Genomic DNA, 14,523 nt, shown 5'->3' with positions numbered 1-14,523 from the left:
CGATGTCCTAAAATTGCACTTGGTCCCCTTTCTACACTGAGTAAATAGAAACTGATGAGGGCGAATGGTGAATAAACCGGCCCCCGTCTGTCTCCAAGTTGACAGATTGTGTTTTGTGCGAGCTGCTCCTTGTGATGTGCTGTTACCCCGGCTAAAGAAACCAAAGGGTGGAAAAAGGCCTCATTGATGGGGTGGGTTTCTCACGCCTGACTGAGAATGTTCGCTTTCCATCGAGTCAAGTGGTGCATTGTGATTCAACCAAAGAAATGCAAATATATAGAACAGATGTACTATTTCTTTTTGCCCGTTTGTCGACAGCAGTAATCCCTCACGGCACTCTGGGTGCAAGACTAAAGTGTTAACAAGGGAAAAGCCGTGTCACCCTGGCACATGTGATGGCTGCCCGGCCTTTCAGAGCCTCCTCTCAATAAGGATAGATGCTCAGGAGAGATAAATGGAGGCTTTTGTGGCCTTTGCCAGAGGGACAACCACACAATGAAGGACACACACGGAGCAAGGTCTTTTCCAGAGAAAACAGCTAAAAACAGCATTTCTCCAGTCCCTCCTCCTTTTTTCTCTTTCACTCCCTCCTTCACTTTCTCCTGTCCCTCACTCTTACTCGCTTCCTGAATCTTTTCCTCCTCCGTGAGAACTGAACCTTGCTCCAATAATGTTTCCATAAACGGGCTGAGGGAATGGAAATAACTCGGACCATTTCCCATCGCCTCCCTCTATCCACTCTCCCCCCGCGAGTAGTCGCTTTACAGGGCCGTGGACACTACTTAAGCACACATCCCTTAATGATGCACAGTGTTTTACACTGCTCTGAGCACTGGCAGAGTGCACATTTAAGGCATCTCATACGCCCCGGACACAGCAGCCTTAATATAGCTGTGCTAGTGCTACTTCATCAGGCATTACCAGGCCTCTCCACTAACAGGATGGACGTCCAATTGGTCTTCTGCCTGTACATCTTCCAACATGGCCAGGAGGCTCAGAATTACTAGTCTTTGTACTCCTTCACTATAACCTATCATCTCTTGTTATTCAGGTTTTCTCCCTCCTTTCATTATTCTTTTGAGTCATTTTTCCTTTCAGTGCAGCCCATTACTTCTCGGTCCTTATCTTTCCCATCTCTATTCGTCTTTTCTTCTCCTTTCCCCTTTGTGAGTTCTGGCATATTGTTGTCTTAACTGTCACAACGTGGCCGTCTGAGGTTTTGCATGTACATTTGCATGTTGGTTGTTGCTTACATCTGCAGGCCATACTCCTGCCAGGACCGGGCAATCTCTCATGTGGGTGGCTGCGCTGCTCTGCTCTGGGAACAGATGTTTTTGATGCCACTTGTAGGGGAATAGCTTTGAAAGTGACTCCATATAAAAAGAGATGCCAGCTGCATGACAAACCAGGGCCGCCTAGTTCTCAGGAATGCTATCGGAGCCCATTTCTCTCGGAGTAACTCTGGTAACACGGCCTGTGGAGAATAAGAAGAGTTTTCACTTAATCAGATTGTTCCCTTTGGAGAACTTCATTAATTACCGGAGGAAGTTGCTGCACTGGAACATGTGCTCCAGATGGCCACGGACCGCACTTTGGAAAAAAATGCTCTATCTTGTTGTTGTTGTTTTGGTATCTAGATCCTGCACAATGTTCTGAGTACAGCCTTTCTCTCACTAGCCACAGGTCGATACGGTTATGAATGTAACCGCTACATCCACACTAATATGTTTATGTTTTAAAACGCATACCTTTTGCTACATTACTGCCTAGCGTCCACACCACTTCAGCGTTTTTGAGCCCCTAAAACAAAAACGTTTGAAAACGCTGCTGACCCCGTTTTAGATTTAAAACTTTGGGGTTGCGTTTTCGTCTGGGCGAACAGAAACTGAGACCTGACGATGACGCAGACACCCACGTTCGCTTCTTGATTGGCTCTTATAAGTCATGACTTGTCCTTCCCTGATTCATCACGCCCCTATCACGTGAACCTTTTCCAGCAGAAAGCGTCGACCACCACAGGTTAATTTCAACATGGATAGCGAGTTACAAGCGTTGCCGACCTTCTTGTCTATGCTAGCAGCTGTTCTGCAGTTAAATTCTGCATTTTGCATCAATTCCAGTGTCCAGTGCTGCTTCCCGTATACACCGGCACGTGCATGCACAGTGTACATGAATGGACAAAGATTAATTCTGAAACGTCCTAAAACGCTTGTCTGGACGAAGATAGTTTTTGTTTTAAAACACAGTTTTAAAACAAAAGCATATAAGTGTGGATGTAGCCTTAGACTGCTTGTTTGTCTGTAGTGATGCTTCTCGCGCCAGTTGTGGTGCATGCATCTGGCATCCTCCACGGTGATCTAAAAGCACTGGTAACTTTGCTCATATGGCTGCTAACAATATGGTTTCCAGTGTCAACTTCCCTTTGCTTCCTGCCTGCCTGCTCCCTCTGCACACATCCGTACAGCAGCACCCCTGATCTGGCATCCAGCGTGCTCTCCGCTGCCAAACTTCCAATGAAAAGCAGCTCTCTCTTTCTGGCCAGTGATTATTATTCACGTGCTAATTTTAGCCCCTGCAATCGTCAAAAAACCCTCATTATGTGCCCTATGGATGAAGCACGTCATCTGCGCCGCACACAAAATGCGCTGAGCCGGAACTATTGGTGTCTGCCAACTTTTGCCAAAGTATAGTTTGTAGGTTGTGGTGGTAAAAGCTGGTACTCTGCCTCTGGAGTTTCTTACAGATCTTAATCATATGTTCATCAGAAATGAAAGAGAACCGCAAAATATAAACAAGACTTGGATAAGCACTTAACTACTGAAGACATCCTCAATGTGCCAGTGGCGATGTTTTAGTGTTCAAAAATTAATCCATTAGTTTGCCCTGCAGTGTGATTATAGCAACAGAAATTAAGTTTTCTTTATCTGGTAGAAACCGAGATAAAGTTGTTTTGGACAGAATGTTTTCAAAAATTACTGTTTTGAAACTCTGGTTCCCAACCTTTTAGGCTTGCAATCCCTTGAAACGATGCAATATCCACCATCACCAGTTGCATCTGGCTATGTGTAGTGACCAGAGAGTAGTTTCATTGTTTAATTTGAATATTTTTTTAGAGGAAAACCACCTAAATGAGAAGCACACGTGTTTTTCTGCTTTTTTAATCTGTTAATTATGTTGTGATGCCTCAGATATATCCTTTATCCGTGGTGGGTCCTGACCCCAAGATTGGAAACGACTGTTCTGAGATCATCTTGAGCCCTGTTTCCACCGCAGGATCTTTTCCCCGGAACCAAGGAGGGTGGAAAGAGGAGATCTCACGCGTCATCATTGCGTCATATCATTGGGGTACAACTCATGCGCAGTGAAATCTGGTCACACTTGCCGAAATTGAGCCAATAGCAACGCACAACCGCCGCTCCGGTTACACTGCACATGTCATACCCCAGAGCTTAAGGCCAAAAGGACCCCATGTCCCAGCCTTATTCAATAAACCTTGCCCGGAACTAGGAACCTTTTTGAGGAACTCATTGCGTTTTGACCGCAGGGACGAGGGTCTAAATTAAGTTCCGGGGACATTTTCCGGGGCTTTTTTACCCACAAAAAAAAGGCCCTGGTCGGGGGGGATGACCGTCGCTGATTAGTCAAAACACACATACAGCGCCGGTGCTTCAACACCTTCAACTTGTGTACTGCTTCATTCATAAACAAGGAAACAAGGAAGTACTCTAGTATCGATTTAGGACCATTTTAGGACGAGCATTTCTCTTTGTTTGATAACGTTAAAAGTAAAGTTAAGCTTTGCTGTCGACTTTTTTGACTCATTTATCAAGACAAAGAGAGAGATTGCAAGGACGAGCGGTAACATTAGAAGAGACAGCGCGGCGGTGCCGTGCATGAGAGAAAGAATAGTTATTTTCTGGTTGTTTCATGGCAGTTACGTTCTAAAGCACAAATAAATAACCATCAAACACTCAACAGATGATTTACTGTGGAGACGGACGCTCTTAGATTCATTTTTCTCCTCTGCATTTCATTCATTACATCCAACGTGCAGCAGTAAATATATGTAGCAGTATATGTCGTCGCAGTGAGACAAAACCTAATATTTATTTATTTTCAACGTGTAGTTTAGATGAAACAGGCGGACACACTAAACGATAGGTTGCAGAGTGTGTTTACCGCTGCGACCACCTGCAGTCCTCGTCACGTCATGTTGCTTTTTCATACGCCAGCGGACTAATTTGCCTGATCTTCGCAGGTCTTTAGACCGCGGTGGAAACACAGACAACAGTGGGCTGAAGGAACCTTTTAGTTCCTTGAAAAGTAGTCCTCTGACTAAAATGACCAGGAACTTCTTGGTGGAAACGGGGCTTTAGTTCACCTTTTCGTAAACCGTTTATTTTGTCCAAATGTTTCATTATGTTGCTTTAAACTCAGCAACAATGAGTCTGTCCCTGTATTCACCAGATCACCACTCATCTCTGCGCTGCTCTCTGCTCCTCTCCTTTCCCGCCCTCAACTTTCTGTCTTTGTTCCTGAGGGAGGTCTGCTGTCACTCAAGGCTGTCATATGCAGAAAAAGTTGCCTAGCAACAACATAGAGGGATGCGAAGCCGCTGTTTACTCTCCACCCCCTCACCTCGTGTGCCCACTACCCCCTTCCCGTTCCCTGCCTCTGTCGTTGAGATGGGGGGGGGATAGTGGAGGCAGCTCAGCCTCCTGCTCCCTGATGAATTCAGACAACAGATAGAGAACAAACTGAGAGGAGGAGAGGAGGTGGAGAGAGGAGGAGGGGGGCGGATCGAGGAGAAGTGACATTCAGAGATGCTGTGTCTGCCTGTTGCCTGCCAGCTGCTTTTCCTCTCTTCCTCTCTGCAGGAGGAACAGGCCATTTCCCTAAACAGCTCCTCTCCCACTCTGCATAACTAAGGAGAAACTTGCCTCAACACAGCATGCCGTTATCAGCAGGGCTAAAAATACTGGACAGCAAATGCATCACATGCCCGGCGACCGTCAAACCCTCACGAATGAGAGCTTAATCTAAGCGGATACAGGTGCCTTTTGTTCTTGGTGGATTATTAAATGTCCCCTGGTGGAAGCCCTAGTTCCTTATCACATTATGCTGTTTTGACTTGTTTAGTACTGTAATTATGAAGCACGCCTCAATGGCTCCCGTACTACCATGCAGGGTTTGGCTGTCAATTCAGATTGACCGCAGATTGACAGGATTCGCCCTCAGGGTAGTTTTTTTGAGAAAGAATAGGCTCCACTACAGAGATAATATGTGATTTAACACCAGGCTAGAATCTCCTAGACAATGTTGAGTGTATGTGTATAGTTATCAGTCTGATCAGATTGTGCACAAGTAAGGAATTACATTGATTACATGTTGATCTTGCCCAATATGATGAAAAAATGGCACCAAAGTCATCTTTTTCATGCATCTCCAGTTGAAAGTTCTGGCTGACGCTAATGTTTAAAGGTATAGTTTGACATTTTGGGAAATACACACATATTCCCTTTCTTGAAGAGAGTTGGATGAAAAGATTGAGACACTTCTGATGTCGGTACAATGAAGAGGAAGCTGCAGCCGGTTATCTTAAATCTTGATACCACCCGAGTCTATCGCCCTAGTTTTTGCGGTGTGTCCCGCACAGTCAGCTGTTGTCTGCCCACGTTGGAGGCTTTTTGGCCGATTCAACATGTTGAATTGGCGGCGAAGCCTGTCGGTGAGAGAAATCACTCGGATTGGCGGTTCAGCTTAAATGAATCGGAAGTGATCATCTTCCTCTCTTCTGATCATTCAAATACACGGATATTTTCACAACGACATGGCCATCTGGAATAAAGCTAAATGGTGAAGCTTGTTTATCTGCCGTACCTGATCTTACAGTTTTCCTTTTTGAATGACGAATATAGAATACCACTACCTGCTGGTGTGGAGAGTTATTTCATCGTATGTGGTAGTTGGCCGTCGGCTGCAGTCTTTGTGGTGTGTTCGAGTGCAACTTTTTGGCCAAGACAAAGGAGATGTTAGGCGATGCAACAGGCAGCCTTCGTCGCCGCTAGTTCTCTGATGTCGGGTTGGTGTGTCTGGGCCTTTAGGTTAGCATAAGAACTGAAAAAAAGCTACCATGACTCTGTTCTGCCTAGCAGGACCTCTAAAGCTCACTAATTAACATGTCTAACGCTAATTAACACGTCTCTGTTGTTTAATTCATACAACATCAGAGGTGTAAAAATGACTTGTTGTGCTGCACTGTTTTTCGACCGGGTGCAGTAATTTCCTAGAGTCAGCCCGGCCAGGAAATGCATGCCATCAATCCTCCTTTATTCTTGTATTTGTATTTTGTATGGTATTTTAATGTGTTTGTATGTGGTTAATGTGGACCCCAGGAAGATTAGCTGGTTGATATGGCACCAACTAATGGGGATCCTTAATAAAATCAAATAAAATGTCATCTAAATCTCAGTAAGAAAGCAAATGAGCATATTTTCCAAACTGTCAAACTATTCCTTTATCATGCAGTATGTTAAGACTATGCACTACACAACTCGAGTATAAAGCGAAACCTTTCCCTAATCCAAATGAGATATGTTTCAAGTCTTGTCATGACAGGGAAATCAACAAAAAGTTAGTGTCTGGCTAAATATTCCCATTTTCTATGTGAATAAAACAAACTACAGCTTAAGTGTCATAAGAAAAACAATCTCCTGCTGTTCTTTTTGTTATATTTCAGCCTGTTTTTATCAAATTGAGTTAGATGACAGTCTGTATATTTCTTTAAATCAGTCAAAACATTTGAAAGATGAGCTGTGAAAGATGTTTTTTAGTGTTTGTGAATGTAGGTCGTTCTGCGTGTGTTTCCGTTTGTGTAATGACTACCCTTGGTATGTAAATTACCCATCAGGCCCGGACGTCCATGTGCAAACGAGCCGTGTTTGTGGGATTGTGTGTTTCTCCACAGGCCCCTGCTGCACATGTGTGTAGGCTGATGAATAGTTTGTCTGTTTGCTGGGATGCAGTGACAAGAACGCTTAAGTGTTACCTCCTGGGGCTTCCCACTCTTTAAATAAAACCCTCTCCTTCCCCTCAACTCAAATCAAAGCTGAGGACCTGCCTGCAGAGGCTAGATCAAAGCACAATGTGGCACAAAGACCTGTACTTGCTGCCATTCATTCAGCTTGATTAAAGTCTGTCATTTCCTGCCATTAACATGCTCCCACCTCCAACCAGAAACAGACAGAGCAAAGCAGTCATCAGGAAGTGGTTACAATGACACTCTTTTAGTGTTCTTCCAATTAGGTTCCCTGAAACTCAATTATGTTGCACTATAAGAGGAGAAATATATCATCACAACTCATTTACCTCAAAGAGTTGTTCTTTATTTAGCCTTTATGTGTCTTTGGAAGCCTCGGAAATAACTGGCTTCACATACTCACATTCATACCTAGTTATTGCAATGCTCAAGTAGTTAAAAGTGCCTTGCTCAGAGCTTTTATTAGTCTCCACACCCACATGTCCCCCCCTGGTTCACAGATCTTGACCATAAACCGCTCAGAGATTTGCTCTTCACTCACAGCGAGGTAGGGCGCAGAGACTTGCAAAAGCAGCAGGTAAAATATGTCACCAAAAAGAGCGCAAGGAACGGCATTCACTGTTTCTAGGCAACAACAGCAGTTGCAGCTGTTCTCATTGGTTGTGCTTTTGAAAGGTCAGCAGCAACCAAGGTCAAAGTTAAAATAATTTGAACTATGAGCGCAGCGCTCTGTGGCGATTTTGAGCGGTGCGCCACATCAAGGGTGGTTTTCCCCGTAGGAAAACAATGGCACAGCCAGCGCAGAGCAATTTTACCACTGATCACATGTGGGTGGCTTTAGGCAGAGTTGTGCAGCTCTGGATCGCCACTTACATGATTGGCCACGGCAGCGTGACGTCTGGTTGCATTTCTCCAAAAGTTGATTTATGTTTCAACTTTTTTGCCGCAGGGCCGCTGCGTTGTTTTTTCTCGGCATCCCCTGCGGTCCTCACCACCGCAGCCTAAAGGCATTACCCACATTCAAATGAATGGGAGGGAACGCCTGATCTGGTGTGAATGCAGCCTTACGGTTGCACGTCTGCTTCAGTAACTCCACGTTAGGGCCATGACCCGCCAAGATGACCTCAAACAACTAGCGTCAACAAACAGCAACTGATTAAACACTTAATGACGGCTTTACCTAACGTTCCCTGACGTCTTGATGAATTTGAACGACACAAAGACTACAGCTTACAGCCAGCTGACCTGCGCCTGCATAAGAGGAAATCAATACTCAGAAGTCTGTAATTGGGGAAAAAGAAGTACTACCTAAATGTTTGAAAAACAAATTGAGACTGTAAAGTTTGACCACTCAGTGGCTGTTAGCAAGTTGTTGTTTTCTCCAATTTCATATGGGTTCTCCTGATTTGTTATGCTTTTGCCTCTTCTTCTCCAGGCAATGCATAGCAAGTACAGCAAGCCTTTACAATGCCAGTTGCAACTTACTTATTATTTCCCGTCATGCAAGCGCAGAACGTACATGACTGTTAGCAGTCAGCTTGCTGTCAGCTGTAGTCTCTGATGCGTTGCCTCACATCTTCTGATAAAAGCTGCACTTGAACACGCCGCAGTCAGCCTTTGTTGGTGCTCGCTCTTTGGCTTGGTGTGTGTGTGCAGGCCCTTAAACCCACAGCTGTTTGCAGTGAAGCACCAGAGAGTAGCGCTCAGCAGAGATGAACTCCTTTTTTCATATATTTTCCTTCCATCACAGCTTCTCCCCTCCCTACATCCCTCCTGTCTGCTGAAGGTAAAGATATGCAGGCTCAGCGTATGGCATGTGGCTGGAGGGATTATCAGTTTTGAAAGAAGGGCAATTTCCCTCTTTGGTCGTGTCTTTCTCTCCTTATCTTAGTGTGTTTAAAAGGTGGTCATGGTTGCCTTTGCACCAAGCTGTAGTTCATAGGACGGGGAACAGATAAGTGGATCCCTCCATCTCCCGTTGCTCCAAATGTCAGCCATCGCTAGAAACTTGGAAGGTCACAGGCTTGACCTGGGCATCTTTTCCTGGGAACAATAGCTTTCCCCCCTCTTTTTTCTTGTCCTTCCTGTCAGCCAGAGAAGCTCTGAATGTCACGGCCCACCCCTTCCCCCCAACCACCAACACCCAACAGTCTTCCCCCCAACTCAGCACAGCCACCTACTTTCCTTTACATATGCTAATGTTGCAGGCCCATTCATTCTGTTGGTGGCTTTGTCACAGGGGGAGGGAGCAAGTTGTGTGTGCATTAAGCGGCAGCTGTATGCATTTCATTAAATTGACTCCCCGATGGCTGCCAGACTCGTCCTTATTTTACTCTTTTCTTCCATCTTTCTCCATTTTCTCCCCAAACTAGTTACTGGATAAAGGAGCAGAGTGAAGGTTTGCTGTTGTTTATTTTAGAGCCTTTCTGCTGTGAAGTGTGGCGGACTTCTCTCAACAAGTGGCTGACGGATTTAATGCACTCGGAAAGCATCTCCACAGTGGGCTCATTACCACAGTGGCTCACAGGGCTTTGAGTCATCTGCTCTTAGGATTTATGGCTCTGACAAAAAAAGGAGTCTCTTAATCAGGTAAGCATGGCAGCAGTTGATACCTAATGTTTGTGTAAAGGCTAAATAATACATATTGACCTCAGTTTTACATGTGCATAAGAAGCATTATATTAAGTGAGGAAAGTCTTGTTTTTAGACAATGGTATTGAGGTTTGAGTGGTCTAGCCTGTGGGGTGTATCACAGGAGGAATTTGTGAGTGCATGTCTCTGGCAGACGCAGCACAAAAAGTTCTTGCGGGGTGAATAAACCAGTGATTCATCTGTGTATCAGTGCTTACTCCTGTCCTCCCTACCCCTTCGCATCCTCCGGTTGACTAAACCCCCAGCTGCTGCCCAGGAGTCAAAATTGTCTCTCTTACGCCAGATTTCTGTCAGCAACACCAAACCAAGTGTGAAAAACAAACTTTGTAAAAGACAACGAGCGCCGTTGAAGTGAGTAAAAATGAGGGAGAGATGCTCCGTGGCATCGACGCGCTCTGAGGTTGCCCTGCCGGTCAGGGTTTTATAAATGCCGCTCCCTGAGTGATGTGTGTGAATGTGTTTGTGCGTTAGTGTGTCGGCTCTCAATCTTAACAGTGTCACACAGCTCACCTACTCCGCTGCGCTGTTTCTCAGTGATAATGTGACGAGGTGGACTCTGACTGACCTCAGCGGAGGAGCGGAAGCACGCATGTTCTCAGAGCTTTCGATCTGAACTCCTCGCAACTCTTTTAACAGCTTCCCTTTTGCGAGATGAGAGCGCTCTTCTCACCATATCTCCCCTCCTTGTTTTGCTTTCCCTCCTCTCCCTGAGAGAGTGCACTCTGCTGACAGGCTGTCATTGGTACGGAGGTTGCAGTTGAAGCAGCAGCAGGCTGCTGGGAGGCGGTAGAGGGAGGGATGTGTTCTGATGGAAATAGGTGGTGGTTTATTCTGGAGGCCTGCTGGGCCACATCAACCCTGCACGTCCCTTTCTGTCTCACCATAGCAGTGGAGGCCGGCCGGCGTGGCGAGGCCAAGTTCGGGGGACAGATGGTCCCTTTTGGAGAGGGGCCACAGAACAGTGCTCTCTGTTGGTGGGGCTCCACTGGAGCAGCCAAGAACAAACACGGTCTCCTTCTGTTGGGAACATACAGGAGCTTCAGTCTGCGAGGACTGAATAGGCCCCGGGACTGCCATCTGAAACTATGCATGTGATGCTAATGCTGGTTGTTGCATAATGTTACCTGACATACAAACTAAGTGCTTCGTGCTAGCCACATTTCTAATAACACGGTACGGAAACACCATTAGTCATATTAGTCATTAATTTTGTATCAGAATGGGGACTCTCTACGTGATCCACCGCCAAGTTAACAACCTCGCTTAAATCTTTTAACTCGGTGCATCGTTGGTCTCTGTTTGCCGCAGTGCTTGTTCTTCATTCTCATGTGTATAAACTGGGAAAATCTGTTGTCCTGTCTATTTTAATTCTCAGATCACCCTGAAACAACTAAAGGACAATGGCAGTGTGCTGCCTGGCAGGCGCTGGGCAGATAGCCAGCTGGCAGGGCAGCAGGGCAGGAGACTCCCAGTTTCAGTGGAGCCAGGAGGAGGCCTGCATACAGCTAGCACTAGCACTATTGTGCTGTTTTTATATGACTCCAACTCAAGAACAGGGGTTCTTTTCTTTTCATAGCTCCGCTCTCCACCTTGTCAGTGTGATTATTTGAAGCTCCCATCAGCGCTGTGACTGTGGTTAAGCTCCCACTTGATGGATTGCTGTTAGTAATTATGTTAATCTTGGCACGTAAAGGTCGTCATTCCAGAGCTGCAGTGGTAATTTTATTTTTATCAACGGCTGTCATCTTAATGCATACATTGGAATTTAGAAACTGTAGAACCGGCGCATAAAGTGTATTTTATGTTTGTACTATAAATACTGTCACAAATGACTTGATGAGTGACGTATCTGCTTAGTTGCAACCAACTGATAAGAGTCAGGTCTCTTAAGGCCCAGGCACAAAAAAAAAAAATAAATCAAGGAACGCCTCACGACGCCTTTGTCTTGGCCAAAACGTTGCATTTGAACACACCGCAAAGATAACGGCCAACGGCCAACTACCACGTACGTCCTGCACCTGGGTGAGATGAAATAACTCTCCACACCAGCAGGTAGTGGTAGTCTGTATTCATCATTCAAAAAGGGAAACTAGAAGAAGGGGATATACTGTACAAGCCGTTGTTATGATACGTACATGAAATATAGTAGCATTTGCCGACCATTTTCTGACCACTCTCACTCACCACTTAGCTTCATTCCAGATGGCCGTGTCGTTGTGAAAATATCCGTGTATTGGAATGATCAGATGAGATGAAGATGAAAAATGAGAAGAGCCTTCTGTGTTTTTCCTCTTGACTTTACTCGTCGGCTTGCTTTCCTCACTTTCATTTCTCTTCTCGTGCACGGATTTGTTTAAGCTGAACAGCCAATCAGAGTGATTTCTCTCAACGACGAGCTCCGCCGGTGATTCATCATGCTGAATTGGCCGAAAAACCTCCATCACGGGGAGACTAGATCCGTCGATGCGGTACACACTGCAAAAACTAGGGCGACTAGGGCCTTTTAAAGCACTTTAAGAACATCTGTGATGGATATTTTCTGAGCATGTAGCATGCCAAAACACTACTGACACGCTGAATGTTTTAGAAGCAAAAATGTAGTGCTTGAACCCTTTCACATGCATCGCTTCAAAACATGCTGCGGTGCTTCACAACACGATCGATTCCTTTTGAAAGACTCAATTGACGTTTCCAGAGAAACAGAGGTGAAAGATATGTGCCTTCATGTTGTGTGGATTAGTATACACGTAATTGGATTCCTTCTAGTGCCCTGTCTTCTATACACAATCATCAAACCACTCTCTACTGGCTGACCCCTTTTCTTTGTCTCTAACTAAGCATATGGTAGATATTATGAGATTTGAAATGTGTGCAGGAAATGAAAAGAATGTAACATTTTGCAGTTTCTGTTGGGTAAATACTTACTGCTCCCTGAACCAAGTGTAATAGAGTCGGATCACGGGTGACCCCTGCACTTTTAGACATTCCAGATGGAGCTACCGCTAGCACGAAGCAGAGCACACCCAGGGGTGCACTCAGCTGGTGTAGAAAAACAGACTCAGGTTCATGTAAGCTGCCTCTATGATAAGACTAGAACGGCTAGAAATAACCACCAGTCCAAACCGCAAAGTCTGGAGCCAAGCAAACAGCTATCTTTTGTTTAATTTTACACGTGAGAGCGCAACTGTTGACAGATGAGGTGTGGCGAGATGGCTGCTGGAGGGCAGTGACCTCGGGTCAGCGCTGGAACCACAGGAGCAGATATCAGCAGACAGTGCAACTCAGAGAATCGCTGCATCTCTGTAGCCTCTTTTAGTCCAGCAGCTGTCTCATATCTGTGGAAACGCTGTTATGGAGGTATTTCAAGGCGTATTCTGGTATGAATCAACTTCCTTTTTTGCAGAGATTCCTGTCTAGTCTTCTCAGCCCAGAAGTGAAACAGCTTTTTTACTTGACTTTTCATATATAGATCAACATGCAGACAGAGTAGAAAGAGACTCTTTTGAAGTAGCGCTCATGCCAGAGGATAGAGTCCTGGATACACTGCGGTGCTTGTTTGATAAGTCTGTGCACCTGGGGCACTGACGGGGCATTAGTGAATTTGGGCATTTCCCACAGTGCATTGTGAGGCCCAGCGCCGAGGGACGATGAGACGATGAGACGATGAGTGTACATGTTTACTCTGTGCTGTCTGACCTTTTTTATCTCTTCTACTGATTGTTCTTCTGCCGTTGGGTCAACTCGGGTCTGTGTGCTCTGAGATGTAAACAGAAAGCTTCTAATCGTCCCTTTGCTCCTGCAGAAGCTGCCTCTGTTCAGCTCCCCTCGCTCTACACACTCATATGTACACACACACTCGTCTCCTTTGTGGTATTTTTTGTTTTTTTCTTGGTCTCCTCGGCTGCTGTCGTGCCCATCGTCATGTTGGTCTGAGCTCTGTGTGTTTGTGTGGATCAGGTCCGAGTGGTCAGTGGTGAAAATGTGACACTTTTGTGCTTTTTAAGCTTTTTTAGTTTTAAAAGACAGAGTGCACATATGCATATTGTCAGATTAGTAAACCATGGAGTACTGATTGTACATTGAAAAACAGAAATGTTCTTGCAGGCGATATGGCAGATTTGCAACATATAGAAAGCCCTGCACTGGGCTTTGGTTGATACAGTGTGTTTGGGCCTCTAGTTATAACCAATAGGCTACCTCCGGGTCTGAAAAGTGAAGCCAATGCGGAAGTGCCTTAAACTTGCGTTCTTTCTAATAACCAGCAGGGGGCGACTCCTCTGGCTGCAAAAAGAAGTCTGATTGTATAGAAGTCTATGAGAAAATGAGCCTACTTCTCACTTAATTTATTACCTCAGTAAACATTGTAAACATGAGTTTATGGTCTCAATCACTAGTTTCAAGTCTTCTTCAATACAGCATGATGTTCATTTAGTAAATTATGGTCCCATTTAGAGTCAAATAGACCATAAAGCAGGGTAGGCTTTAGGGCGTGGCTACCTTGTGATTCAAAGAATCTCCATGTGGTTTAATAATGTCATGTGTTCAGCTCCACATTTTAGGTGTTGGCTTTGGGGCGCAGGTTCCTTGATAAGCTATTGTTTACATTATTTCCAAACCAGGTAAATACACCAAATTTGGCACCAAGATGAATAATTTCCAGACAGCTTTGAAAGAAACCCATCCTGTGAATATGTTCCATGAATACAAGGAATTACTAAGACTGTTGCTGTTTTTTACTATGAAAACTAGTAGAAAGGAGCTGGTCCTTGGCTGTACTTGTCACTTTTCATGTTGCCTAGATTAGACAAGAAGTACTTGTGAAGTAACTTGCA

General features: G+C 45.1%; 1 protein-coding gene across 6 annotated transcripts in view; it reads left to right on the top strand.

Annotated features, from left to right (window-relative positions):
• The window catches only part of LOC141774198 (signal-induced proliferation-associated 1-like protein 2), a 100,374-nt gene that overhangs the window by 12,079 nt on the left and 73,772 nt on the right, over positions 1 to 14,523 (top strand). Inside the window, exon 1 of one of the 6 annotated variants that reach the window (XM_074646616.1) lies at positions 9,389 to 9,628. The exons of the other annotated variants lie outside the window; for them this stretch is intronic. The gene's annotated coding sequence lies outside the window, so the exon portion shown is untranslated. Of the gene's footprint in view, positions 1 to 9,388; positions 9,629 to 14,523 lie in introns of those variants that run through there. 6 annotated transcript variants of the gene reach the window in all.

This window comes from Sebastes fasciatus, chromosome 9 (assembly GCF_043250625.1).
Source record: "Sebastes fasciatus isolate fSebFas1 chromosome 9, fSebFas1.pri, whole genome shotgun sequence".
Lineage (NCBI taxonomy): Eukaryota > Metazoa > Chordata > Actinopteri > Perciformes > Sebastidae > Sebastes > Sebastes fasciatus.
This window is presented reverse-complemented; position numbering and strand designations above follow the sequence as displayed.